This window comes from Spermophilus citellus, assembly GCF_964194105.1.
Source record: "Spermophilus citellus genome assembly, chromosome: 6".
In the NCBI taxonomy this organism is placed as follows: Eukaryota; Metazoa; Chordata; class Mammalia; order Rodentia; family Sciuridae; genus Spermophilus; species Spermophilus citellus.
The window spans coordinates 73,660,842-73,686,452 of record NC_138187.1 but is presented as its reverse complement, the minus strand read 5'-3'; the positions used below and the strand labels follow the sequence as shown (position 1 = coordinate 73,686,452).

Here is a 25,611-nt window from a genome sequence, read left to right as displayed (position 1 = left end):
AAAATAGTTTGGGGGATAGGAGAAGCTCAGTGGTAAAGTGCTTGCCTAACATGCACAAGGCTGTGGATCCTTGATACTACAATAAATAAATAAACAAACAAATAAATAAATAAAATAACAAAGTCTGAAAGAAGATATCCAGAGATGCTAATATAGGTCATCTCTAAGGGGTAGAAAAATTTCAGCAACTTTTAAAAATCTTTTTCTTCTTTGCACCTGTCTTTTTGAACACAGCATTCATTTTAATGTATATAAAAAGGTTATTATTTGTGGAAAAATAATTTTCTCTGGTCTCTTCTATTGATGGATGTACTGCGATACCCACATCAACAATGAAACGAGAAGGCTGGAAATGTTAATCAGTGGTTGTGATAGGAATGGAACTGGATCCAGAACTTGGTACCAGTCTTGATACTGCTTGTCTGTGGAAGCCACCCTGATGTGAGCTTTTCCGTCTAGTAAATACTGAAGGGCAGAGCTGCTGATTGTTTCTAACCAATTTTAAGCTTATACTCGGCTTGCATTTTTTTTTTACCCACAGTTTTCATTTCTGAATTGTATGTCTCCGTCTCAAATTTAAACAAGCATTGCTTTCGGTGTTTAATTACAATTTAATGGAAATACTACTTGCATTCAAATTAGCTTTTAGTTTTCACATCACGAATGTGCATCCAAGTTATTGTGTCATTATAATCTCATGTTATAACGGCTTCATAATGCAAGTCCCTGCAGGGTTGAATTAGTAGTTTCCTATGGTAATCGCCCATCACTATAATATCATAATCACATAAGCACGGTCCCCACATGCTTCCACTGCAATCATTTTGACATTGTAAGAGCATTTTAATAGTATCAGCATAGATTCTCTAGAGAAATCATCTCATTGTCACTGACTTACCAGATACGATTAATTGTGATGGAGCCAAGTTGTGATATGAGAGCTTAAAAAAAATAATGCTCAGCTATAAGGCATTGAAATTTCTCAAAAGGTCAATGCATTCTGTGGTAAGGTCACCAAACTACACTTAACTGAATATATGTTCTTTCCCAAGATAGCAAGCATTTGGATTTTGTTTTTGTTTGCTTGCTTAGGATTCATACAACACTAATAAACTGGGTCAGTCTCTCTCCATGGTATAGAAATAAAAAGCAGATGGCCCCTGACTTCAAGGAGTTTACAATTTAATCAGGTTTACAGCACATTATGTACAGAATGTAGGTAAACACAATGGACACCCTTGTGATAAACAAAGTGTGTTGAAGTAACTGGCATGACCTGAGTAAGAGTAACGAAACTAGGTTTTCCTGAGGAAGAAATGTTTAAACTAAGGAAATAATTAAATGTCATGTACACAATGACTGTGGCCAAAATGGAATGTGTATGCTGTGGTTGGTAAGAGTTTGGTTGGCATCTTTATAGTCACTAACTCTGGAAAGAAAAAAAAAGTTCACTAAAGATATGGATAGTAGATATGGCCAGAGCCCCATCTTGCAAGAACTCTAGGCAGTGCTATGAACTGAAGATGGTTTGTCCCCACCAAAGAACATGTTGAGACCTAATCCTCCAATGTGACAATATTGAGATGTGGTGAGACTTTTAAGAGATGAGGCCTCCTTGGAGGTATTGGCTCATGATCACTGTTATGGAGAATTTAATGTTGGTCTTGTGGAATGGGTTGAGTGGATTAGTTCCTAAGAAAGTGGGTCATTATAAAAGAGTGAGATTGACCCCTCCTGGTCTCTTGCTTTCAGTCTCTTACACATATGGTCTTTCCACACACATATGGTCTTTCCACACACACATACCTATCTATCTGCCATTTTGTGACATGATGAGGGGGTCCTTGCCAGACATGCTGTTGGATTTTTCCAGCCACCAGAATCATAAGCCAAATAAACTTCATGTCTTTATATCTTACCCAACTTCAGGTATTTTGTAATAGCAATATAAAATGGACTGATGCAGGCAGGAAACTTTTCTGCCAGAACTTCTATTGGTTTGGGGGCAAAAATGGAAGCTGGACCTTGTTCTTTATTTCTAGGAGAAGAATTAGCAGAGCTGTTCTCATGAAACAACAGATCAAGGATCAGAAAAAAAACAAACTCTGGTTTGGAAAAGCATTGCCCAACCTCCAAATTTCCTTGGTTTGCTTGCCTTAGTTGAAATTACAGTAGAAAATGACTATCATGTGTCAATGACAAATGGCACACACTGCAGAGACTAGCAGGATATTTTGTTCATTTGAGGGGCCTCTAATCTTCTAGTATTCTCTGGGGACACAACAGTAGAATTGCAAATGGATTATCATAACTCATAAGGAATCTGCTCTGCTCAATGTTTAAGTGAGAAAAACGTCACCGGCAGCATTTAGCACCATGCCTGGCCCATAGCAAGCATTCTATAAATGTTTATGGGTGGATGAATAAATTAACTTGACTGGAAAGAATGTACAGGTTTCAGAGCTGCTGTGGGTCTGAAAACACAGAATAGATTTGAAATATGTACTCTCTGGTCGCATTAACAGCAGAAGAATTAACTGGCATTGCTTCTCGTATTATTAAAACTTGCTTGCCTTCTTGGTTATGGCAAATCACAGCGTTCTGAGGAATAATGGCCGCTAATTTTCCCTTTCTCGAATTGTGTGGGCCTGAGAGACCTCAGAACTACTCAAAGGCTCCGTTTCCGAAAAGAAGTAATAACAGATTTTTAATTGGAACACAGTAAGGATAAAGATATGCTCTCTGAGTGCTCAAAGCTACTTTCACCAACAAGCTGTGGAGTAATATAAACCTATTACATAAACAAAATTAGCTGTCCTTCCTTTGGAAGTTATTTTTAACTTCATAGGTAAAGACTTTATGGCGCTTGCTATTCTAATCTTCTTTGAGTACTTGTTTAAGCACAACATGAAAGTAAACTCTCACTTCTTGGTTTACTGTTTACAATAACCTATCTCATAAAATTTTCATTATGTATTAATATTAAAATGTATTATTATTACATAATTATTAAATTTTATTATTGGTTGTATTACTAGACATAGATCAAAAAAATCAAGAACTTGATATGTTTAAACCCACATATACTTGCCATGAGAACAGAAATTACCCTTATTGTGTATGGCATATTTTGAGACTATCTAGAAAAATATCAGAGTTTTTCTCTTGCAAGTGTATTAAAAGAAACAGAGATAATTCCTGACTAAATAGGCCAATTCCCTAATTCAATAAGTTAATCTTTTATTGATATAAATGACAGTCAGTAGCTATAAGATATCTCAAGTATCACCAAAAATTGTCAACTTACTACATTTCAAAAATGGAAGAATGGACACAGATGGTTCAACATAATGCTTTTCTGAACTTATCATTACTTTCCCAAGGGGGAACAAAAGCTAGAACTTTGCCAATTGCATAAATGTTACAGAGTCAATATGCTAAATTCATATCTTTGAGCAAATCACTTAGTCTTGTGGAAATGTTTTCTCATTATCAACAGAAAGTTAAACAAAGTGATTTCCAAAATCCCTTCCAGGTACAAGTTCTGTGACTCTGTGTAGAATAGTTTAACTCGGCCTCTGGTTTCCTCCATTAGTTCAGTTTGTCCAAAATTTAATAGGGGTGTATGGGTAGTGGAAAATTAGACAGAATATTTCTTACAGGGAATATGAAGTCTGTTTAGGTCTTTCTCTATAAGAGTTCTTTTTTTGATATCCCATTAAGCAAACCACACTCAAACAAACCATATTATAGTATTTACTTGACTATCAACTTACTATAAACAACAGATTATTACTAACAGATGAATGAAATAAAAATACTTCAAAACCCAGAAGTTACAGATTGTTAATTATTTATTATCATCCTTTATACTGCTTGAGTGTTAGAATAAATTAAAGGCACAAGTACAAATTAATGATGGCTTCTTGAGCCCTCAAATAAATGATGCTAAAGAAACTGAAAACTGTTTCTTATTTCTCAAATAACAGCTAAGAGGATCCATTATCTATATGCATCTCTATATGTACACATACACAGTTTTATACAGTTTCAAATCATCACATTACAAACACAGAAACCATGCTGAAAATCTGGGGCTAACTGAACAACAGAGAATTATTTTATTCTCTAGTGGATGATGATATAAGTAAAAAAAGAAAGAGAGAAAGAGAGAGAGAGTGAAAGGTCCATAATCTGCTAGGTATTTGTCAACGTCTTTTCAAAAGTTTGACATATATCCCATTGGTGGCTTAAACTGATTTTAGGTGACCTATGTGCATTTAAAAGTGTTTAAGCAAGTATTTATTCACTTTAATATGTTCTAGGAAAAGCAGTAATGAACATTATAAGCCAGTGATTTCGTAGGTATTGCTTAGGATAAAGCTAAAGTTAAAAAGTGAATTGGTTTTAAAACAAATGTTAAATAATTAGTAGTACTAATTAGGTAGTACACAGGCATCACAAACCCTCCTGAAGAGGATATGGGAATTATAAAAGCTTCAAGAGAACTGACAAAAATCACACTGAATTTGTGAAAATTAAAGGGCCTATAGATCTCTATACAATATTTTATATCACATTCATATAGATCGCTATACAATATTTTATTTTTTTCTTTTTTTTCTTTTTTTTAATTGTTGGTCATTCAAAACATTACAGAGTTCTTAATATATCATATTTCACAGTTTGATTCAAGTGGGTTATGAACTCCCATTTTTACCCCGTATACAGATTGCTGTATCACATCAGTTACACCATTGCCATCCATTTCCCTCCAAATTCTATGATTTTGTCATTTTTTAATGCAGAGTAATACTCCATTGTGTATAAATGCCACATTTTTTTTATCCATTCATCTATTGAATGGCATCTAGGTTGGTTCCACAATCTTGCTATCGTGAATTGTGCTGCTATGAACATTGATGTAGCAGTGTCCCTGTAGCATGCTCTTATTAGGTCTTTAGGGAATAGACCGAGAAGGGGAACAGCTGGGTCAAATGGTGGTTCCATTCCCAGCTTTCCAAGAAATCTCCATACTGCTTTCCAAATTGGCTGCACCAATTTGCAGTCCCACCAACAATGAACAAGTGTACCCTTTTCCCCGCATCCTCTCCAGCACTTGTTGTTGTTGGACTTCATAATGGCTGCCAATCTTACTGGAGTGAGATGGTATCTTAGGGTGGTTTTGATTTGCATTTCTCTGACTGCTAGAGATGGTGAGCATTTTTTCATGTACTTATTGATTGATTGTATGTCCTCCTCTGAGAAGTGTCTGTTCAGGTCCTTGGCCCATTTGTTGATTGGGTTATTTGTTATCTTATTGTCTAATTTTTTGAGTTCTTTGTATACTCTGGATATTAGGGCTCTATCTGAAGTGTGTGGAGTAAAGATTTGCTCCCAGGATGTAGGCTCCCTGTTTATCTCTCTTATTGTTTCTTTTGCTGAGAAGAAACTTTTTAGTTTGAGTAAGTCCCATTTGTTGATTCTAGTTGTTAACTCTTGCGCTATGGGTGTCCTATTGAGGAATTTGGAACCCGACCCCACAGTATGTAGATCATAGCCAACTTTTTCTTCTATCAGACGCCGTGTCTCTGATTTAATATCAAGCTCCTTGATCCATTTTGAGTTAACTTTTGTGGATGGCGAGAGAAAGGGATTCAGTTTCATTTTGTTGCATATGGATTTCCAGTTTTCCCAGCACCATTTGTTGAAGATGCTATCCTTCCTCCATTGCATGCTTTTAGCCCCTTTATCAAATATAAGATAGTTGTAGTTTTGTGGATTGGTTACTGTGTCCTCTATTCTGTACCATTGGTCCACCCGCCTGTTTTGGTACCAGTAGCATGCTGTTTTTGTTACTATTGCTCTGTAGTATAGTTTGAAGTCTGGTATCGCTATACCGCCTGATTCACACTTCCTGCTTAGCATTGTTTTTGCTATTCTGGGTCTTTTATTATTCCATATGAATTTCATGATTGTTTTATCTATTTCTACAAGAAATGCTGTTGGGATTTTGATTGGCATTGCATTGAACTTATAGAGAACTTTTGGTAATATCGCCATTTTGATGATGCTAGTTCTGCCTATCCATGAACAGGGTATATTTTTCCATCTTCTGAGGTCTTCTTCTATATCTCTCTTTATGGTTCTGTAGTTTTCATTGTATAAGTCTTTCACCTCTTTTGTTAGGTTGATTCCCAAGTATTTTATTTTTTGGGGGGATATTGTGAATGGAGTAGTTGTCCTCATTTCCGTTTCAGAGGATTTGTCGCTGATATACAGGAATGCATTTGATTTATGCGTGTTGATTTTATATCCTACCACTTTGCTGAATTCATTTATTAGCTCTAATAGTTTCTTTGTAGACCCTTTTGGGTCTGCTAGCTATAGAATCATGTCATCTGCAAATAGTGATAATTTAAGTTCTTCTTTTCCTATTTTTATGCCTTTAATTTCTTTCGTCTGTCTAATTGCTCTGGCCAGTGTTTTGAGGACTATGTTGAACAGAAGTGGTGAGAGAGAGCATCCCTGTCTTGTACCAGATCTTAGAGGGAATGCCTTCAATTTTTCTCCATTCAGAATGATGCTGGCCTGTGGCTTATCATAGATTGCTTTTACAATGTTGAGGTATGATCCTGTTATCCCTAATTTTTCTAGAGTTTTGAACATAAAGGGATGCTGTACTTTGTCAAATGCTTTTTCTGCATCTATGGAGATGATCATATGGTTCTTATTTTTAAGTCTATTGATGTGGTGAATAACATTTATTGATTTCCATATATTGAACCAGCCTTGCATCCCAGGGATGAATCCTACTTGATCATGGTGTATAATTTTTTTGATATGTTTTTGAATCCGATTCGCCAGAATTTTATTGAGGATTTTTGCATCTAGGTTCATTAGAGATATTGGTCTGTAGTTTTCTTTCTTTGAAGTGTCTCTGTCTAGTTTAGGCATCAGGGTGATGTTGGCCTTGTAGAATGAATTTGGAAGTTCTCCCTCTTTTTCTATTTCCTGAAATAGCTTGAAAAGTATTGGTGTTAGTTCCTCTTTAAAGGTTTTGTAAAACTCTGCTGTATACCCGTCCGGTCCTGGGCTTTTCTTAGTTGGTAGTCTTTTGATGGTTTCTTCTATTTCCTCTATTGTTATTGGTCTGTTTAGGTTGTCTATATCCTCCTGACTCAATCTGGACAGATCATATGACTCAAGAAATTTATCTATGCCTTCACTATCTTCTATTTTATTGGAGTATAAGGATTCAAAATAATTTCTGATTATCTTCTGTATTTCTGAAGTGTCTATTGTGATATTGCCTTTTTCATCCCGTATGCTAGTAATTTGGGTTCTCTCTCTTCTTCTCTTCGTTAGCATGGCTAAGGGTCTGTCGATTTTATTTATTTTTTCAAAGAACCAACTTTTAGTTTTGTCAATTTTTTCAATTGTTTCTTTTGTTTCGATTTCATTAATTTCAGCTCTGATTTTAATTATTTCTTGCCTTCTACTTCTTTTGCTGTTGTTTTGCTCTTCTTTTTCTAGGATTTTGAGATGAAGTATGAGATCATTTATTTGTTGGTTTTTTCTTTTTTTAAGGAATGAACTCCAAGCAATGAATTTTCCTCTTAGAACTGCTTTCAATGTGTCCCATAGATTCCAATATGTTGTGTCTGTGTTTTCATTTAACTCTAAGAAGTTTTTAATTTCCTCCTTGATGTCTTCTAAAACCCATTGATCATTCAATAACCTATTGTTCATTCTCCAAGTGATGCATGATTTTTCCTTCCTTCTTTTATCGTTCATTTTCAGTTTCATTCCATTATGATCAGATAAGATGCATGGTATTATCTCTACTCCTTTATATTGTCTAAGAGTTGCCCTGTGACATAATATATGATCTAGTTTTGAGAAGGATCCATGTGCTGCTGAGAAAAAAGTGTAACTACTTGATGTTGGGTGGTATATTCTATATATGTCAATTAAGTCTAGGTTGTTAATTGTGTTATTGAGTTCTATAGTTTCCTTATTTAACTTTTGTTTGGAAGATCTGTCCAGTGGTGAGAGAGGTGTGTTGAAGTCTCCCATGATTATTGTATGGTGGTCTATTAGACTCTTGAACTTGAGAAGAGTTTGCTTGACGAACATAGCTGCACCATTGTTTGGGGCATATATATTTATGATTGTTATGTCTTGTTGGTGTATGGTTCCCTTGAGCAGTATGTAGTGTCCCTCTTTATCCCTTTTGATTAACTTTGGCTTGAAATCTATTTTATTAGATATGAGTATGGACACTCCTGCTTGTTTCCGTAGTCCATATGAGTGGTATGATTTTTCCCAACCTTTCACCTTCAGTCTATGTATATCTTTTCCTATCAAATGCGTCTCCTGTAGGCAGCATATTGTTGGGTCTTGTTTTGTGATCCATTCAACTAGCCTGTGTCTCTTAATTGGTGAGTTTAAGCCATTAACATTTAGGGTTATTATTGAGATATGGTTTGTTCTTCCAGCCATATTTGTTTATTAATGTTACTAAACCTGATTTGTTTTCCTCTTTGATTACTTTCCCCCCTTTACTGTCCTACCTCCCACTGTTCGTTTTCATTGTTATTTTTCATTTCCTCTTCCTGTAATGTTTTGCCAAGGATTTTTTGAAGAGATGGTTTTCTAGCTGCAAATTCTTTTAAGTTTTGTTTATCGTGGAAGGTTTTAATTTCATCTTCCATCCTGAAGCTTAATTTCGCCGGATACACGATTCTTGGTTGGAACCCATTTTCTTTCAGTGTTTGAAATATGTTATTCCAGGATCTTCTAGCTTTCAGAGTCTGTGTTGAGAGATCAGCTGTTATCCTGATTGGTTTACCCCTAAATGTAATCTGTTTCCTCTCTCTTGTAGCTTTTAAAATTCTCTCCTTATTCTGTATGTTGGACATCTTCATTATAATGTGTCTAGGTGTGGATCTCTTATGATTTTGCACATTCGGCATCCTGTAGGCTTCTAGGATTTGGGATTCTGTTTCATTCTTCAAGTCTGGGAAGTTTTCTCGTATTATTTCATTGAATAGATTGTTTATTCCTTTGGTTTGGAGCTCTGTGCCTTCCTGTATCCCAATGACTCTTAAGTTTGGTCTTTTAATGTTATCCCATATTTCTTGAATGTTCTGATCATGGTTTCTTAGCAGACTTGCTGAGCTGTCTATGTTCTTTTCAAGTTGAAATACTTTGTCTTCATTGTCTGATGTTCTATCTTCTAAGTGATCTATTCTGCTGGTAGTATTCTCAATTGAGTTTTTAAGTTGGTTTATTGCTTCCTGCATTTCTAGGATTTCTATTTGTTTGTTTTTTATTACCTCTATCTCCCTGTGAAATTGGTCTTTTAGTTTTGGGATTTGTTTATGTAGTTCCTTGTCAAAGTGATCTTTCATTGTCTGATTTGCTGTCTCATGTCTTCCTTGAGACTCCAGATCATCTGAAGCATGTATATCCTGAGCTCTTTATCTGACATTCCATCTGTTGCAGCTATTACCTCTTCTAAAGTTGAGTTGACCTGCATTGCTTGTGGTCCTTTCTTTCCTTGTCTTTTCATACTGCTTGCGTTTCTTTCTGCTTGGTGAAACTGTTGTGTTTTTGAAATTTTCCCCCTATTTATTTATATTGCTCTTGTATAGTTGGGAAATCTCCCTTGCAGGGCGGGTAGTGGCTGTGCTCCTCCTCTAATTAGGGTGATCTGTCTGCCACGCTGGTCAGTCGCAGGTCTGCCCACCCTGCGGGCGCAGATGGCGGCTCTGCTCTGCCCCCACTCCAATTGTGGTGACGTAACTACCATGCCCTCGGGTCGTTGGTCCTGATCCGGATGTGGGCGGTGGCTCTGCTCGGCCCCTACTCCAATTGGTGTGACGTGTCTACCACGCTGGCAGGCCTGTAGGCCTGTTCCGCCGGTGGGTCGCAGGTCTGCCCACCTTGCGGGCTCGGACGGCAGTTCTGCTCAGCCCACACTCCCAGTGGGGGTACCTGACTGCCTCTCCAACGGGTCACTGGGCCTTTTCCGGACACGGGCAGCGGCTCTGCTCCACCCCCACTCCAACCAGTGTGACGTGACTGCCTCGGTGCTACTTGTCCAATACGCTGGCAGGCTACCGGGCCTGTCCTGCCAGTGGGTCGCAGGTCTGCCTACCTTGCAGGCTCAGACGGCGGCTCTGCACAGCCCCTACTCCAAATGGGGTGACTTGGCTACTGTGCCGTCGGGTCACTGGTCCTGTTCTAGGCGTGGGCGGCTACTCTCTTCGGCCCCAGCTGCAGTTGGGGTGTCATGATACCATGCCGGCGGGTCACTTGGCCTGCTGTGGGCGCAGGCGGCAGCTCCACTCTGCCCCCCCTGGCCCCCACAGCACCCAGCAGGACCCGGACCGAGAAGTAGTCACTGCAGGTTCCCCAGCCCTGGGCCAAAGCAGCTTCGGGAGCCAGAACCCGGCCTCTCTGATCCTGGCCACGCTCCGCTAGGAGCAGGCTCCAAGGAGCGACCCCTGCGGGTTCCCCAGCCCCAGGCCAAAGCAGCCCCAGGAGCCAGAGCCCGGCCGCTCCAAGCTCTCCGAGCTCAGTGCACGCTCCGCTGGGAGCAGGCTCAAAGTCGCAGGCCCCGCGGGCTCCCCAGCCCCGGTCAAAAACTGTTCCGGGAGTCAGAGCCCAGCCGCCCCGAGCTCAGCGCATGCTCCACTTGGAGCTGGCCTCAACACGCAGTCTCCGCAGGTTCCCCAGCCCTGGGCCAAAGCAGCCCGGGGAACCAGAATCCGGCCGCTCAGAGCCCGGCGCACGCCTTGCCAGGAGTGAGCCCCAAGGAGTATTCTCCACAGGTTCTCCAGCCCCGAGCCTGAGCGATCTGTCTGCGAGACGCAGGCAAATACCAGCCTGAAATCACCTGTTCCGTAGCTGAATGAGCTGAGATCAGTAGAAAACAGGGATGATTACATCAGCTCTCCAAGACGGCGGCTGCTGTCCTCCTCCATGGTCCGACCGGTGTCGAGAATCGAACTGGACCGCTTGTCTCCTCTGTCTCAAAGCCGGAACTCAGCACTAAGCACGGCCATTGCACCACTGGCAGGAGCCCTCAGAATCCGCATCGCTGCACTCCCGCTCTGGCACCTCGCTGCTTCCCAGCGCACGCTGCAGACTCCAGCTGCGGGGCAGTCCGCAGATCAGGCAATGCAACCCTCCGTGCGGAGAAATCGCCTGCGACCGAGCCCCCGCAGCTGAACCTCGCGCGATGGAAATCCATCCACTAGATTCTGAAGCACCTCAATTTCACTGGAAATTCCCAACAAGATAGCCTTCAGCTGTTTCACCTCGTCTTTCTCCCGCACAGTGGCGCGGCGCACTGGGGTGATGCACTCCCTTCGCCGCCATCTTCCCCCAGCTCCCTTGATTCGCTATACAATATTTTATATCACATTCATTTTCTTTGGCTTGTTAAATGACTAACTCCTAACATAGAATTCAACTCATAAGAAATATAATCTTGACTTCTAATTAAGCAGAGAAAGCTATTATCCAATTTTAACTCTCAGACCTTTGTATTGATCCTATAACTGTTGACATTACTTTAAATGATGTTGGTTTAAAAATATAAATATGATATATGGTTTAAAGAATATGGATCAAGACATTATTGTCAGACACAGTACAGCTACTTATTAAACTCTGCAATATTTATAGACTAAAACTTTAATACATCATTCTTTGTAAGAAACCACATATAAGAAACTCTCTTTATGTGGAGGGCTGGGGTAGGGGTATGGCTTATTGGTAGAGCACATGCTAAGCATGCTTAAGACCCTTGGTTCAATCTCTAGCACTAAAAATAGAAAAGGCAAACTAATAAAATATTGAGAAATTATTCTATTACATAGGAATAAGTAATGTAAATTTATTTTGGCTAACGTATTACCAACAAAAATAAAAATAAAGTGGGAACAGTTTCACAAAAAAGTACAATATCATCATATAACACATAAAAATCACACATAAAAATATTTTAAAATCCTGATTTGGCTTATCAAAAAAGAGTTTAAAAATTAATCTATTTTGACCCCAACATAGCAAGAATCAGTAGTAGCAATGATTCATAAAGTATCCCTAATGTGAAGAAACGGTGCATGTTCTTTTATATTACAAATCTAATAATTAAATTAAATGCAATGGACCAATAGAACTATAGAATTTTCATGGAGATCATTTTAAACTGGAAGTGTTAGCTTGAAATCATTTGATCTCTGTCTACTCAAAGACACTGATGGACAAAAGTGAAAGGCTAAGGCCAGAGAGTTACGAAGAATGTCAAAGAAGAGCATTGCCATTCTATTTGCAAGAACCTTCTCATTCTATGTATATCTGCCATATCAAATATGGTTGCAGAGTCAAAGTGTCTATACTGTCAGTACTTGAAATAGCAGGTTCTATACCACTGACATGCTGAGTTACTGCAAAATATTAGTACACAGGAGAAAGAGGACCACTCTTGAAGTTGAACTTTACTGAATAATAATGGGGCAAGTTCAAAGCCACACAAAAGCAAAAGGAAATCTACATCAGGCCTGAGACTTGTGCAGAAATGCGAGACTCACAAGTGAGGCCCAGAAATAGTTTCCAATCTTAGATGTGAAGACTGGGAAAACGTGGATAGGCTCTGCAAGTGACCGAAAGGGAAAGGAATTCAGAGCATGACTCCTTTGAAGAACACTTGGGGAAGAACTATTCTTTCCTAATGACATTCTTGTCTAATGTCAGTAAGATTCCTTCTGCAACAGCAGAGGATGTTCTTATAGAAAGTACTGGGAAGAAGGCACCAGCCAGACATGGTGCATTGGAGGAAAGTGCCCTCTTCTTAAGTTCCTGGGTTGAGTGGTTTGTGCAGTGGCAAACAGAAAGTCTCTGAAATCAAAGACTGAACTTGGAGGAAGTGCAGTCTGAGAGCCTGGGAAAATCTCTAACTTATAGAAAATCACTGGCTCATGAAAGTCATAGACATACTGTATGCCAGAGCATGATGAATAAATATGTGTCAAATAATCTAGGCCAAAACTAGGAAAGGAACTCTCAGAGCCATTCTTGGATGAGAATTTCAACGGTACTGTTCTAGGGAGCAACTGGTAGTTAAAACCACATTCTACTTACATGTGTATTGTCTAACATATGCATGTCTATATCTCACTTAATCTGTCCTGAAAATGTACCCAATTTTGCAGCTCGGGATACTATATTCATTTCTATGTTCATTTTTTTCTTTTTAAAAAAGTTCTTTTAAACTTTTTAACATGAACGTTTTCAAAAATTAACAAATGTAGAGGCCATAGCATTGTGAACCCCTCTATAGTTACCATTAAAACAATAACATCCAATGTAAAATAATTTTTAAAGGTAAAATTCATCCTTTTACAACTTATTTAAAACCACCAATATCTCAAACTTCACTGACATCCTCTTATATACCCACAAAATGATCCTATAGGATTTCTGCCTTCTGGTTTTCTAGAAAAGGTTGTGTTTGGGGTTTTTGTTTTGTTTTGTTTGATTGAAACAAAAAATGAAAACCTATGATTCTGTTCTTTTTAAAATTTTCTGGCAGTTCTGGGATTTGAACCTAGGGGCACTCTATCACGGAGCTACATCCCTGGTCCTTTTTATTTTATTTTTTTTTAATTTTGAGACATGGTTATGCTAATTGCCCAGACTTTCTTGGAACTTGTGATCCTCCTGCCTGAGTCTTCCAAGTAGCTGGGATTACGGGTGTGTGCCACCACATCCTGACTGTGATTCTGTTCTGAAGGAACAGTGCAAAACTTTCCAAAATCCACACTAGTATACATGGCATATGTTGACAGATAATTGTGAAACTGATGTCTTTTATTCTATCCCATTTCCCACTATCTTTAAATGTAAGGGCTTTGCTAGCTCCATGGGCTCACTTCTAGCTTCAGAGACTCCTGATTTCTTAGACATTTTCAGTGATGATATGGAGATAACAACATACAACACAGTAAGCACCATAAACTGAAGATACCACCTCACGGAGAGAAGAGCTAAGACAGGCCCAAGCACATTCTATTCTTTTTCCTTTTAGCTGGTGTGAGTCTGAAGACTAATCATAGAAAGTTTTTGATCCAGAAACCATATGTTTGGGTAAAAATATCTGCAGGTTCTTAAATATTTTGATGGTTGTAGTTCATTATGTATGTTTTTTTGTTGTTGTTGTTGACTGTTTAAGAATCTCTCCCAAATTCATTTAATAATGTTGCTTCAGTTTCTACCTAATTCTTTCAATGTTTTAAGTCATAAGCATAAATCTCTCCCCCAAATAATGTTAAGGAGAAACTAATAAATTGAATGGATCCTCCAAACATTTGCAGTCATCACCTGGCTGCTCATATAAGATAATCAAAGGAAATTACTCCAAAAATAGTCATTTTTCAAACAGAGACCATTATGAATGCAGGGCAGGATTATGGGCTGAATTTGGTCCCCCAAACCTTCATGTATTAAAGTACTAACTCATGGTACTTTAGAATGTGATTCTATTCACAGATAGGGTCTTTGCAGAGGTATTTAACTAAAGTGTAGTTGTTATTGTGTTGGTAATAGAACTAGTGTCTTTACAGGAAGAGGGGGTTAGGATAGATACAGAAACACACAGAGAGAAGACCATGTGATGACCAAGAGAGGGGTTAGAGGGCCATCTGCAAGTCCAGGAGAGAGGTCTTGGAAGAAACCAACTCTACTGATACAACGATCTTGGACTTCCAGTCTCCTGAACCGTGAGAAAATTCATTTCTATTTTGTAAGCCACCCAGTTTTCATATTTTATTTTGGTAATCCAAGCAAAAAAAAAATATATATATATATAGTCAGTACTGGAGGTCATTAAATGTAAGCTACAGAAATGGCCTTTAATTACACCTAGGGGTTCTGGATCTATAAACTGAACAGGAAATCTGTAGAAAAGCCGGCTGAACATGTGAAATTGCCTAACTGTTTTTGACACAGTTTATGACAATCAGGTTATAGCTTAGGGTATGGACCTAGACCAAATAAATCATCATTTCAATTATTTGTCAGGGTATAACAGGAAAGCTTGTTGAAAAGTTAAGCAGATATCACAACATACAGAGAAGCTGTATGATATAAAATAGCCCTGAACTGAGGATCTTTCCTCCGAACTTTTAAATAGTAAGATGGACAACATTTAAATTTTCAGAAATGTGAGAAATATAATGAGACATACAGAAATGTGAATTTTTAGAATTTATGGAAATAGTTAAAATATTTTTAAAAATCAATATATAAATAATCTTAGTAATAGTAAACAATATCAGAAAGCATCCTTTGTTGGAACCTACTAATACTGAGGATTTTGTAAATGCAATGTGATTTCAATTACACAGAAGAGAATTAAATTAACAATATTTACCAATATTCCATTCAAACTGCTTTTCAAACACCAAATAATTACCCAATTAAGCCACTGCAAGATAAGCTGTTTTACTCCAGATTTAGTGAAAAGACTAATAATGACTATTTTAACAGTTTCTGTGAAGAAAGACAGTGTTTACTATACACAATTGAGCACACCTCACACCCTTTTAATGAGTAGGAAATTGAAAAAAAAAAGAACAGAAGGCTGATTATCTATGTGAATTTAGTGGAAAATAGAGATGGTTAAGAACTAAGAACCATGACCTGTGAAAACAGAATTTAATATGCAAAGCAGAGACCAAAATTGGCAGAAGCGTATTTATGAATATTGTCAATATTCTGCATTGCAGACTGACAATAGAGAATCTTTGGTCGTGCCCTGAACAACACAATTCATCATGCTAGTGCTTGGGGCAGTCATGTCCAAGCAATTTATCATCATCATATCACTCGTCGGAGTACGAGAGGGGGAGAACTTTGATTGTTAACCTCTAGGGAGGCTGGATTTATAGCCAACATCCCTCAGAATGCAGCACAGCTCTGCCCAAAGCAAAATGCTCCCTGCTTCACTTCTGTTTAAGTCACAGTAAAACAGGGAACACATTGCCTCCAGGATGAAAGTCGAGGTCTGATACTCCTACATCTGAAATAAGAGAGCCAGGAAATCATATTTAAAATATGCTCTAAAGCTGCATGAAAAAAAAATAGTCAATGGTAAGTATATAGGATTCATTTCAAAGGTTCTTTGGTGACAAAATGATTTCTGAGATGCTTCCACTGATAACTACATTTGGGAAGAACTATCTTTGCGCAACTCACCCATGAGTTAGAAAACTTAGCAGCACACTGAAAGTTTTAAAATATATAAGGTGTATCAAACTAAAAATTAGGGCCTTAATTTCTACCTCTTGCAGGTTTTGAGCCTTTCTACTTTAACACTGGCTGCCCTTACAGAATGTAATTAAGCACTGAAATGCTATTTTTTGCCCCCTTTGATTAAAATCACAAGTCTGACCAAAGCATTATGGGAACTCATGCACCTGCCATCTCTCCAACAGTAAAAGAGCATTATTTATAAGATGAGCCTGTGCAGCCCCTTCTCTGAGGCTCCCAAGTCTGGTCAACTGGAGACAGAAATTCCTGGATATCTGTGGTTCAGACCTTCACCTGTGTATGGTAGGTAGGCTAGGTGAGGTTGGGTTGCAGTAACAAACAGAGCCTCAAATCTGAGGGTCTAAATGCAACAAATATTTATTTCTAGCTCATCATATATATATCTAATACAGGGTGGCAGGGGTTTATGCTCATTGTCCTCATTCCATGGCCCAGGCTGACAGAAATGCCACTATCTGTAGGCTCACTGTGACAGAGGGAAAGAGATTCTGATGGCACTTTCACTGGCCCTGAAAACTTTTACTGGGAAGTAGCACACATCCCTCCACTTATATTTCATTGGGTAAACCTTTCACATGGCCATATGTGGCTGGAAGGGGACATAGAAATGGATAATACTCATGATTCCCACACTGGGAAAGCAGGATATTTGAGAGGCATTTATATTTAGGGAGATATGGCTTTCACAAACAGGGCCAGTTTATACCAGGTGGCCAGGTGTTTTCTTCTTTTTGTCCTCCTACTTCTTCATGTCCATGAATGAGACTTTCATTCTAAAAGTTTTTTAGGAAAATCCTAGACCATTGAAAATACAAAAGAGCAGCAAATAAATAAATAAATAATTGTGCCACATTTTTTCGTTATATGAAAAAATATACATTAACAACCATCTCAGTCAAGTTCACAGGGCCACTGCCAGGATAGAGTTAACCAGAAATTTTCAATACGGTTACTCTATGGTTTTACTGAAATATTTGGGAAGAATGGCTCCTCATGTAAAGTACACAGAAGCAAGGGGGAACACAGTCCAAGTTCATCTCATGCTATACAGATCATCATTTTGTCTTCAGATTTAATTAGAAGAGCAATCTCTAAAATCTTTGCATCAAAATGCTATTTTTTTGCCTCCTTTGATTAAAATCACAAGGCTGACCAAGGCATTATGGGAACTCATGCACCTGCCATCTCTCCAACAGTAAAAGTGCATTATTTATAAGATGAGCCTGTGCAGCCCCTTCTCTGAGGCTCCCAAGACTGGTAAACTGGAGACAGAAATTCCTGGATATCTGTGGTTCAGACCTTCACCTATGTACAGTAGGTAGGCTAGGTGAGGGCTTCTCTACTTACTATCTTCACAGGGACCTATTGACAAGTCCCAGACCAGGAGCATACCACACACACACATGTACTTCTCAGGATTCTAAATGTTCAATCTCTGTGTGTTCTCTTTTCTGCTACCATCTGGCTTAAAATTTAACTCCTCACACTTTAAATTGAGTTAAATTATACTTTTATTTCAGAAATGCTTTCCACTTCAGCCAAATACAAAATATTTTTCTGCCCTTCCTGTGGAAGGGGACACTTATTCAGTGAAATCTAAATATACACTGTCCTGATCATCTTCTTCCAGCCCTGGTCACACTTTTACTGGATCCTCTTTACTGTCCTCGAAGTGTTAGGCTTCTTGGGACCAGGTCAAAAGTCCTCTTCCTCCCTATATTCTCTCCCTTGGTCCTCTTGTATATTTCCAAAAAGTTTAATATGTCATGGTTAATGACTTCCAAATAATTATCTGTATCCCAGACCCTTCCTGTGAGTTATCGTTTACTGTACCCAATAGCCTATGTGGCATTTCCAATTAGACATCTAACTTAGTCCATTTTGTGTTGCTCTAACAAAACATCTGACACTGGATACTTTTAGTAAAGATTTAGTTAGTCCACAGTTTTGGAGGCTGAAAATCCAAGATCAGGCAGTCCCATTTGTTCAGCCGCTGGTGAAGGTCTTCTGGATACATCACAACATGGCAGACGGCAACACCTGGTGAAGGTGCACATGAGAGTGGCAAGTGGCATGTGCAGAAAACAGCAACAGGCAGAGTAGAGTGGCTTTGCTTTATAACAGGTACCTCTCCTGTTCACCAATCCACTTCCACAAGACCTAATACACTCCCAAGAAATAGGTGTTAATCTCTTCTGAGGACAGTGTTCCTATGATCTAATTATCTCCCACTATATCACACCACTTAAACATTCCACTGTCTCTCAATGCCATTACATTGGGCACTGAGTGTCCACTGCTTGAACTGTTGGGGGAATAACCACATTCAAACCACAGCAACCTGACCTTGTAGCAGGTGGCCTCTATAGTGCTCCCAACAACCAACCCTCCTGGCACTTACCCCTTGTGTACTTCCCTGCTGTCCATACCAGGTTTGGTCTGTGTGATCAGTTGCATATGGCAGAAGTGATAGCATGCCACTTCTGAAATCAGGTTCTAAAATGACTGTGGCTTCAATATGGGTTCTCTTTCTTTCTTGGATTCACTCTGGATGAAGCCATGTTATAAGCTGCCCTCATGGAGATCTATGAGGTAAGGAACTGAGATCTTCAGCCAAGAGTCAGCTGTAGTCTGTCAACAGTCATATGGAAGAGCTAAGCAGCAGATCTTTCAGCCCCCATTAAGCCTTGTGATGATGACAACCCCATAAGAGACCTTGGGCCAGAACCACCCAAGCAAACTACATGCAAAATCCAAACTCACAGAAACTATGAGATAATAAATGCCTGCTGTTAATTTGCTAAATTTCAGGGCACTTTAAAAATGTAGCAGTAGATAACTAATCCACGTACCACAGACTTAACATGTATGAAATACAACTTTCTAGCTCCCATCCTGATCCCCAATTTGTTCTTTCCCTTACCTTCCTCTTCTTGGTAATTAACATTGACATCCGCCCTGTTTTTAAGCTAGCAAACGAAGAATCACCTTTGAATTTTCCTTTTCTCTCACTACTATATTCAATTCATCAGCAAATTCTACAGAATCAAAATCCAAAATACTTAAAAAATCCATTCATTCAATAAATATGCATTAAGATCCTACTTTGCATAAGACACAGCATTAGCTGCTAGAGAATCAACAGTAAACAAAACAGGCAAAAAAAATAAAGAAAGAAAGAAACTCAGTCTTCAAGTACTTGACATTCTTAAGCAAGGAGTAAATAACAATTTACAAATAAAACATACAGCATGTCATACAGGAATAAATAACATGGAGGGAAAGTAAAGGGAGTAGGAGTATGCTAGGGTGTGTGAGGGGTACTGTAAGGTTCTTTTAAACTAGGTGGTCAGGAAGGCACTACTGTCAAAGTGACATTTGAAAATTCTACTTTCTTCAGCTCCTCTGTACTACCCGACCTGAGCCATCATCAGCATTTGTTTGGGCTTCATCATAGCCATCTTCATGTTACTTCCCTGTCTAAAATCTTCCAGTGGCTCCCAGTAGCTATTACACTAAAATATAGAGTCCTTAGCAGACTGCCTAAAGCCCAGCACAACCTTTCCCATGCAGCTTTCCAACTTGCTCTTGGGCCAATCACTCAAGCTGTAGACACTCCAGCCTTCTGGCAATTTCTAGAGTGTGTCATCCTTTCGTGCCTCCTCTGCCCTTGTTGACTCAGTGATAGAAATGAACATCAAGTCCTTCTCCTTCCAAAGCAAGCTCACTGATGAGGCCTCTTCTGTATCACTATGTCCAAAGTGCTCCCTTCTCCATTTTTCTGTTTTTTGCTTTTTCCTGGTCTCTATTATAGTGCCAGTGCATATCTAGGTACAAGCATATATTTATTGATTGAATAAATCCATCCTTCCTGACTACTTGATAATTTCAACATCAAAGAATACTGAAAATATCATTAAATGCTAAAATCAGGATCTGATTTTCATAAACCCATACACTATTAAATCAAGCAGAGACCTAGAAATTAATTACCTTCACGTGCCTAGACAAGATAAACAACTTATACAAAGTCACAGAGCTGGAACAAGAGCTAGAATTAGAGTCTCCTCATTATAGGTCCAAAGTTATTTAAAACAGCAACCACTCTCACTGCCCTGTACCTTTAGTCCTTGTTGGATAGAGGGCAGACGAGTGATGTACAAAGTGTGGGGTGGTCCAAGGGTAAGAGTACAGGCTTTAGAGTCAGAAAAACATTTTTTTTTTTCTGCCTTTAAACTTTCGGACACTGTGGCTCCCTGTGACTTACTTAACATTCTCATCTGTACCATGCGAGTACAGTGCTGTGTTGTAGACAACACTAGAGAGTGCAGGACTCAAGACACCACTCCTCCTGGCCATTAACTTCTATGGTCAGGGGAAAAAAGAAAAGAAAAATGGAAAAGAAAAGAAAAAAAAGTAGGTGTGAGCATGTGGTCATTCCTATAATGATTTTAAAATCAAGCAATAGGAATAAAATGTATTTCCTCATTTATGTAAAAAAATCTATATTATATGTTTTAATGACTTATCTAACACTAAGGCATCATCCAACTTCCACAAATGAAAATATAATTTTATAAATTCATACTTTGCAAATCTGGTGCTTCAACTATCTTCTTAAAAATTAATTTTGCATGTTTTACAACAACAGTCAGCAAATATTCTAATACCTCCCTCCTTAAAAAAAAAATAGGGTTTTTATTTTTTTGCAGTTTGCACTGGGATTTCTTTTTGAAAGGAGTTAGTTATTTCTGGAATTACACCAGGCCTTGAGGATAGCTGCCGAACATGCCTACTGTCTATGTAAAATCAAATGTAACAGGCTAAGTAGACGTCATAAGTCCTAGGCCTCTTTTCTTACAACATTCATTCTGTGCGACAAGGAATGTGATGACCCTTTAGGACAGGAATAAATGCTTGTCAGTTTCCTCCACTCTAGAAGTGATTTAAGGACGAATGGACTAGGATTTCTACATAACACGAAAGTTCCCATCTGCAAATGTCCTCCCAGGCAGGTATCACTGCACCTGAGGCGTGTTTACAAACCCCCAAACCACGCCTGCGCATACCTGGCCCATTATCTCTAGGAAGGCGCACACGAGTGTTTGGAATATCTTTATGACAGAAGAACCGAGAGACGGTAAAAATAAATGCCAAGGCTAAGGCCCTAGGCTGAGCGGTATGATGCCCAAAGCTTATTAAGGGAGCACGAGCAGAGAACAGGCGCCCCAGCCTCGGCACAGATACCCAACGACACCAACTGCGCGGAGCTGGCGCCTCAAGGGGCGACCCTCGGTCTCTCGCCTTCAAGTCAGGCTTCTACGGACTTCAGACTTGGAGCAAGCAGCCGTCGGAGCCCAGGACAGCTTCCTAGGCCAGAGCTCTTGCAGTCTGCGCTCCCAGTCTGCAGCCGTCCCCGGGCGCACGGGGAGGGCAGTAGAGCCTCAGCCCAGGCTGCTTCAAAATCTTTCTCCTGGGCTGCCGCCTCCGGGCTCCCCAGGCCTGGTCCCCGGCCCCAGCGTCGGGCCCCATCCTTCCTACCAGGCCCACAGCTTCCGCGCCCGCTCCGGTCCTCGGGCACCTTCCCTCCACTCGCAGCTCGCCGCCTTCTCCCCAGGGACCCAGGGCAAGGCCAACTTGCCCGCCTTTTCCGTCTCGACTGCCCTCCCTCTTCACTTTTCCCTTTGGTCTTTTCCCCGCCCCTAGCCCTAGACCACTCCCAAGGGGCCCGGCCACGCCCAACCTAGTCCAAAGCCACGCCCAGCGGACCCCGGCCACGCCCTACCTAGTCGAAAGCCACGCCCATCGGGCTCTGGCCAAGCCCCGCCTCCTGTCCTAGGCCACGCCCAGTAGATTTCCGCCCTGCCAAGGTCTGTGTCCTGACTGTGTCTGGGTTCCAGCCAGCTGGCAGCCTACACCTAGCAAGCAGGCTTGCAGCAGCAGGATGGGCTCTGTGGCTGGACTGGGAGTCCACTTACTCATTGCAAGAGTCTATTGTATATATATCCCCACATCTCATGCAAAGAGAGATTTCTTATCTGTCTTTAGTTTGGATAGTTTGAAAGAATTAAGGTCAAAGGGGAAAGGAAGCAGCTGCATTTCCCTCAGATCCCAGTTCTGAACAATGGGGCCTTTCACCAAGGAAAACAAAATCCAGAGGTGGTGCCAGCAATTTGGTATCATGATAGGTTCTGGATCCCTGTGCTGAATACATAGAACTTTGAGTTTAAATTCCCATTTCTTTTTGTATTTCATGCCCCTGGCCCAGAGTTTCCTCATCTTTAAAATTAGAGGGGTATATGACAGCATTTGAAATGGCCCCTGAACTTTATGTGACTGTTTGAAATAGGCTTCGGAAATATGGGTGAGTCTGTGCAAAACATGGTACTAGGAGCCGGTGTCACAATAAAGAGGATTACCTTTAGGTAGTACACCACACTCAACTTTCCCCTGAAATTTGAGAAAAAGAGGATGGTCATTGTTGGAAGAACCCAGAGAAGTCATTTCAAAGGAAGGTAGAGTTTTAAAAATAATCAATGATATTTGTTGAGATCAACTCTGTCAGACTTTATAACAGGTATAGGTAGGGTGCCTTGTTTGATTTTTAGAGCATGGTAGGAGCTATTCCCCTCCAATTACAGATATAAAGCAGACTAACAGTTTCATTAATATCAACTGGTTCACCATGCCTTTTTAGTAGATAATAGAGTATTTTGATAGAAGACTAGGAAATTTACCATTTAAGTCAGGGAAAAGAAGGAGGAGGAGGAGGAGGGAAATACATGACTTTTGAAAATTTGTTTTGCTTTGCTTTTCTGGGAGTGTAAAAGTAGGAGAAGTTATTGAGAAAAGGGGCTGGTTGGTAAGGGATATGCAGAAAGAAGATACTGAGGAGAAAAGACAGTGGTGCTTAAGGAGTATGACTGAGTAACTCTTAGGACAGGGATGGGGGAAAAGTAGTGCCCAAGAATAGGAGAGACAAGAACAAATGTAGAGGTTAAGAACTGCAGAGGTATGAGTACTGGGAGAGTTGAATATTCCTAGAATGACTGGGCTCCTACTGAGATTGTATAATGAACAGATGGATCGAGGGAGGCTTGTGAGTGATTTCAGTGCTGGCTATCACTTTGATTGCATTCACTGCTACCATAAAGCCATACAAATGTGTACCTGATAATGGTTGTTAAGGAGAGGCCTTGAAGCCCATTATTTATAATGTTATGTACTTTAGTGGTCCATGCTGCCAGATGTAAAATTATACACAAGGCTCATGCTAAAAAATGACCTTGGTTTTTCTTTATGGAAGTTACTAAATTCTCTGCTGCCTATATTAAACCCTTTGAGCAAGATTGGTAATGAATTTCACATGCTGATTGTATTTCTATGACTTTACCCCTTTAAAAGATATTGTTAAAGAGAAAAAACTCTAGGTTTTCTCTTTGAAAGAAATGTCCACAAAGGAACTGCAAATTAAAATGCAAAAGATTTATATCAGAAACTGTATCAAACTATTTGAAAAGGCATATTCTGACCAGTGGCAAGAAGATCATATGAACCCAAGGTATGACAATGAAAAAATTGAGCAGATAGTATCTGGATATATACTCTAATCTCATTGCACATCATAAGTAATTTAAGCACTACTGTGCTTAATTGAGCACCAAATGCTATTGTATTTTAAAATAAGCAAAATAAACATTCTTCAGTACAGACCTCAAAATGTACCAGCCGTGGATATGGGCAAACATGAAGGATTTTTTATGATGTTCTGCTAACAAAAATGATAATTTGGCCCCAAACTTGTGCCCAATTTCACTTTTAAGTCTTTCCTTCTGGAGAAAGAATTTGGAAATATTTTTTGAAAACTACAATATCAATGCCCTATAGTTGAAATAGCAAAGTTAAAAATCAGAGTATTAAAGAACCAAAGGTTTCCAAATTAATCTATCAGTTAAGGGTTTAGTTCAAATACACTCTCATTTCTGCAGTACTTGCTTTTCATTTTCATAGTATCTTTGAATTTCAACAGTACCTGTCCTCAGAAATGCTAAATTGGCAGAGAGATTGAAATCCAAACCAAACATTCAAAGCCCCTTGCTGTTTGGGTTAAATTTCTAGAATGTGCCCAGGTTTTCATCACCCCAGTTAGTATTTTAAATATTCACACAAAGCTAGCCTATAGAAACAATCTACATACAATAAAATATAAAGTAACCTAGATAATTATCAGATAAGCAGCAGGAAAAAAGCAAGGCCAATTATGTCAATTCTTCAAGTGGCATTGCTGTCAGGTTTTTATTGTTAATTAGAAGTTAACATTTACAGTGGTACAGAGATGTTTACATTTCAGTCATGGTGGGATAAACCATTCTTATCATTTCTAGAAAAACTTTTAGATACAACTGTCATTAGAGGCCCAGAACTTTCAGCACATATCATTTTCTATCAAATTCCTAATATTTTTATATCACAGAGAACACAACTAACTATTCAACATATTTTATTATTTCACTTAATAATGGAAAAAATGAAATTGAAATTATCCTATTTTTATTTTTTTTTAATTTTTTATTCATTTTAATTAGTTACATATGACAGTACAATGACCTTGACATCATATATTTGAATCAGATGGGATATAATTTCTCATTTTTCTGAGTGTACAGGTTGCAGAATCACATTGGTCATGCAGTCATGTATATACACACAGTAATAATAATGTCCATATTCTAGTTTTTAAAGAGCTAAATTGAAAACATATAACCCCTCAATTGAGTAAACTTTTTAAATAGGGACTATGCCCTTATCAATAAATTACTATACCTTTTTTTCAGAGATTTGATTACAAGCTTGTCTCAAAAAAATACTTTTACTGCTGCTTTGAAAAACTGTATGGCACTTCCTCAAAAATTAAACTAAACTAAATATAGAATTGCCATGTGATCCAGCAATTTCTCTTCTTGGTATGTATCAAGAGGTGAAAACAAGTACTCAAAAAGATATTCAGACATCCATGTTCATAGCAACAGCATTCACAATTGCCAAAAGGTGGAGACAACCCAAATGTCTATTGATAGATGAACAGATTAACAAAATATGTTATATACATGCAATAGGATATCATTTCATCTTAACTTTGCATGAACCTTGAAAAAAGCCATATTCTTTACTTATGCAAAGTACCTATGATAGTCTGATTCAAAGAGACAGAGGTAGGATGGTGGTTGCTAGCTAGGGGGTTACTAGCAGGAAAAATGAGAAGTT

General features: G+C 39.1%; 1 protein-coding gene across 1 annotated transcript in view; it reads right to left on the bottom strand.

The window, feature by feature from the left end:
- Positions 1 to 22,023, bottom strand: part of PTER (phosphotriesterase related) — a 75,498-nt gene extending 53,475 nt beyond the window's left edge. Inside the window, exon 1 of the mRNA XM_081297824.1 lies at positions 21,889 to 22,023. The gene's annotated coding sequence lies outside the window, so the exon portion shown is untranslated. The remainder of the gene's footprint in view (positions 1 to 21,888) is intronic.
- Positions 22,024 to 25,611: the final 3,588 nt, after the last annotated feature.